We start from the raw sequence: 4,666 nt of genomic DNA on the forward strand, positions 1-4,666 counted from the left end.
TCCCTGGGACTTTCATCCTCCTCAACAGCACAGAGGCTGTCAGACCGGGGATGGGACTGTTCTACTGTGTCCTGGAAAGTCTCATCTATGTACCCCTCTGTCTCCTTCAGCTCCTCCAGTTCAGCCACTCTGGTCTCCAAAGCCCATACACGGTGTCTGAGGGCCAGGAGCGCCTGGCACCGAATGCACGCATACCTCTCGATTGTGTAGTTATCTGGGGGGTCACATGTGTTTGACTGCATATCTGAGTTAATATCAGCATGATCCCCACTGCCAGACAGTCACAGTAGATGAAATAATATGCTGTGTTCTTCAGGAGGCAGGGGATGCCCCAGAATACCCCGGCAATGAGAAGGAGTGGGTATGGGATCAGATACGAGGGAATGGGAGAGGCACTCAGCTCCAGAGACAGCAGCCATCCCCCTACAACACACCAGGGCACTTGTCGCAGCCACTGCAGCCAAGAGAGAAGGTCAAATAGGGCCAGCGTGTGATTGCAGGGGAGTGGAATAGGCTCAGTGACTCGATAGGGGAATAAATCTGAAGGAATAAAGAAAAAGAGGAAGGAAAATAACAGAGAGCACTGAGACAGAGAGAAGGGAGAGAAAGTCATTGGGAAAGGAAAAAGAGGGAAATGGAGAGAAACCCCAGAACCTTGAAACCAACTGTGTGAATGAGCCAGTGCTTTGATATGGCAGTTCTTGGGATTCTCAACAGACCTTCTGGAGACAACCCAGATATTCCGGTCACTTCATCTGGGAACCACGGCTTCTCAATAGCCTTCTGACTCCTAGGCACACACATGTGCTCTATCTCCACCCCCTCTGCCTCTCTGGGTTTTTGGTGGTTGTCTCAGGGCTCTGTGTCACTGTGCAGTGCTGCAGGCGCAGTAATACACAGCAGAGTCAGACTGTGAAAGGCTTTTCCATGTAAGGTCCCATTTTTTGTCGCTTCTCAAGGCTGTCATAGGTTTGGCTGTGAAATTGGTTCCTGGTCCATCTTCTAGAGAGTAGAAGAGCCCCTCCAGCTCCCTTCCTCCCTGCTGCCGGTACCAGTACATGTACTGGCAGCTGGTTTGTTTCAAGGTACACAGCAGGGTTGAGGATTCTCCTAAGCCCCCCACGAAGAAGGGCAGCTGCTCCACGTAGGCTGAGCCCACACCTGGAAAAAATGTGAATTGTTTTTTACAAAAACACAAGGGGACAAGTGAGGGGTGGAGGAAGAGAGAGAGAAAACTTGAGATGCAGTAAAAGACACAAAATGGACAAGACAGTCACTTTGTCTGTGCAAATAAACAGGGGCCTTTGCGTGTTATTCTTGGCTGAGATTTCCCTACCCTGTGGAGAGAATTGACAGGATAAGTACTAGGAGTCTCCCATCTGGGATTCACTCTGGGATGGGACAGTCTCAGGTGGGTGTATTTTTACCCACAAGTCCCTGGTTCTTGGTGATTCTCTTGGTTCCTCCAAGGGTCTTGAAGCGGATCAGACAATGTCTAGAGATCCCCTAATACCTCAATCTCAGTCATAAGAATGTGTCCCCTCAACTTGGGACTCTGGCCCTCCCTGCCCCACCCCCATCCTCATGGTTACTCAGATGTACCTGGGACCCAAAGGAGCAGTGCTGAGAGCAGATGTCTCCACATGACGGAAACTTTCCCCTGCTCTGTCTCCTCCACACTGTAGGCTTCCTCCTGTCTGTGCCTTGAGGGGAGCGAGAGGGGAAGGGTAACTACACTCCGCAGTGGGAGGAGAAACACTGTGGTGTCACTTTAGAGGAGAGACTTACTTCTGCCTCTGTCATCCTCTCCTTTGCCTCCTAGATGGCCAGTTTCATGAACGCTTTGGAGATTGTTTTCTGGTTCCCTTCTCCTGGGTGATGCCTTCCTCTCACTAACATGGGAATAAGAATTTATCCTGAGGAATAGTAATGGGGAAGACAGCAGCTGAGGGGAGGACACGTGTGCCGTGTTGCAGGCACCAGATTCTAAGTCTGGACAGAGGCTCCTGACACTCAACTAGAGGCACCCTGGTCTAGGGTTCAGGGTCTAGGGGATTACTGACACTGGATTATTTACAGAGTGGCTGAATATGGGTTACATGTATTGCTTAATACAGTTTTCTCGTATTCAGAAGGACAGTGTTATGCTATCTCTCTGTGAATGTCTACTAATGCCAGAGTTTGTCTGTCTGCCTGTTTTTTTGGAAAGTAGAAAATAGAAAGCAGAAGAAACATCATCTCTAAGGGTTTGTCTGAAGTTATTCCACAGTAAAGTAGGGTCTGAATTTGAAGCAGAACAGCAGTTCCAGAATAAGAGTGTCTACACGGCAAGCTATTGCAGAAGAATTATTCTGCTCAATTTCTGAGTATTCTTAAATAAAAACCTAGCTGGTTCAAGGTTATTGCTCTGAGCAAATTATCCATCAAGTGATGAGGATACTAAGAAGTCTGCGGCATGTCAGCGTACAGTCCGGTTAGTGCTTGTGATCATGGCTCCCTCTAGCGACTGGCTGGCAGAGCTGATGAGAGGGTGAGGGAGATAGGGGAGAGCACTTCTGACTAGTGTGTGCCTGTGAGGGAGCTCTCTGATCACAGCAACATTCCAAGCTCTGCACTGCTAAGTGAAGTTTACTCTCTATGAACTTTCCAACCACAACCCACTCCCTGCCATGACCACAGCTGCTGAGCCACACCTGTGGCCTAGGCTCTCCCAGCATGAGAGTAATTTGCAGTGGTGTTGCTACACTGATATAGTGACACACACCCCTCATACAAAAGTGCTGTACTGATGCAAATCAGGGCTTATAGTGGTGAATCTTACTCTGGTATGTTCAATGTGGCTACTCCATGGTGAACTTCCTTAATGTAGGCTGGGCCTGAGATGTGAAATGTTGCAAGTCATCAAAGGGTCTCAATATCACGCTCTGTCTCTGGGGTTTTGCTGGCTGTCTCAGGGCTCTGTGTCACTGTGCAGTGCTGTAGGTGCAGTAATACACAGCTGAGTCAGACTGTGAAAGGTTTGTCCATTTTAGGTCCTATTTTTTGTTCCTCCTCAGGGCTGTCCTGGGCTCAGCTGTGAAGTTCACCAAATGGTCTTCATAAGAATAGAAGAGCCACTCCAGCTCCCTGCCTCCCTGTTGCCAATACCAGTATATCTTGTCAGAGTTGGATTGTTGCAGTGTACATTGCAGGGTTGGGGTGTTTCCTGAGTACCCTGTGAGGAAAGAGGGCTGCTCCACATAGGCTGAGCTCACAGCTGGAAGGAAATGGGAAACAACATCAGGAAAATGAGAGGACAGAGGTAGAGATATAGGGAGTGAGAAAAGAAGGAAACACAAAGTCAGAAGCAAATAAAATGTGAAAGGAAAGGAAAAGAGTTGCCTTCTCTCAGCGAACCATTTGATCTCTCCTGAATGAGTCCTGTCTGTGAACTGAGTTGAGTCTGCCATGCACTAAACTAGTGGGAGCTGCACTAAGCATGTCCTGTCTGGGAATCACTCTCCACAGGTCTCACAGTCTACGGAGAGATGATTTTTTCCCCAAATTATCCTGTTCTGTGATGATTGTCTCCCAAGATTTCAAAGCAGATGAGACATGAGTTCCAGACATCCCCTTCCTCTCAGTCTCAGAGATGAGTGAGTCTCCTGGACAAGGGACTCTGCACCTGCTTTTCCCATCCCAGGTCTTTGCATCGCTAGGCTGGTACCTGGGTCCCAGATGATCAGGACAGGGAAGAGGAGATGTCTCCACATCCCAGAAGTAGTTTCCACCACTTCTATTTCCTCCATGCTGTGAGTTGCCATCTGTCTGTGCTTTAGGGGGAGTGCAGGAGATGGGCTTATACATTCCACAAGGAGAGGAGCTGCAAACCCTGGAGCCCCCGACTTGCGATTCCATTTGTGAGTTTCTGTCTGTATGTTTCTGGTTTTCTCTCTTTATGGGACTCTGTGTCTCTGCTGTCAATCAGGAGTAGCCCTACTGAGGTCAGTTCCAGATGTGTACAGCCAGTGCAAGTGAAAGCAGAGCCATGTACAATGTGTCTCTGTTTCTAGATCTGTCTGTGTCCATCCCCTGGTCTGCATCAGAAAAAAAAAAACATCTAAGAGAGTGATTCATTGTAGTGTGTTCAGAAAACCACACAGGGATATGACCAAAGCCCCACGTGGCCTCCAGAGTGAAAGTATTGGCAACTGTGGAATGCAGGAGAGGAAATTAGAAGAAATGGGAGAGAGGGAGGGAGGGAGACAGGCTATGGGTGGTACAGGACATGATGATTAGGGAGCTGGAGCAAATGATTTATGAGGAGAGGCTGAGGGAACTGGGATTATTTAGCCTGCAGAAGAGAAGAAGGAGGGGGGATTGGATAGCTGCTTTCAACTACGAGAAAGGGGGTTCCAAAGAAGATGGATCTGGACTGTTCTCAGTGGTAGCAGATGACAGAACAAGGAGTAATGGTCCCAAGTTGCAGTGGGGGAGGTTTAGGTTGGATATTAGGAAAAACGTTTTCACTAGGAGGGGGTGAAGCAGTGAAATGGGTAACCTGGGGAGGTGGTGGAATCTCCTTCCTAAGAGGCTTTTAGTTGGGGATTGGTCCTGCTTTGAGCAGGGGGTTGGACTAGATGACCTCCTGAGGTTCCTTCCAACCCTGATAATCTATGATTCTATG

The sequence above is a fragment of the Lepidochelys olivacea genome (genome assembly GCF_965140295.1).
Source record: "Lepidochelys olivacea isolate rLepOli2 genome assembly, chromosome: 1".
In the NCBI taxonomy this organism is placed as follows: Eukaryota; Metazoa; Chordata; order Testudines; family Cheloniidae; genus Lepidochelys; species Lepidochelys olivacea.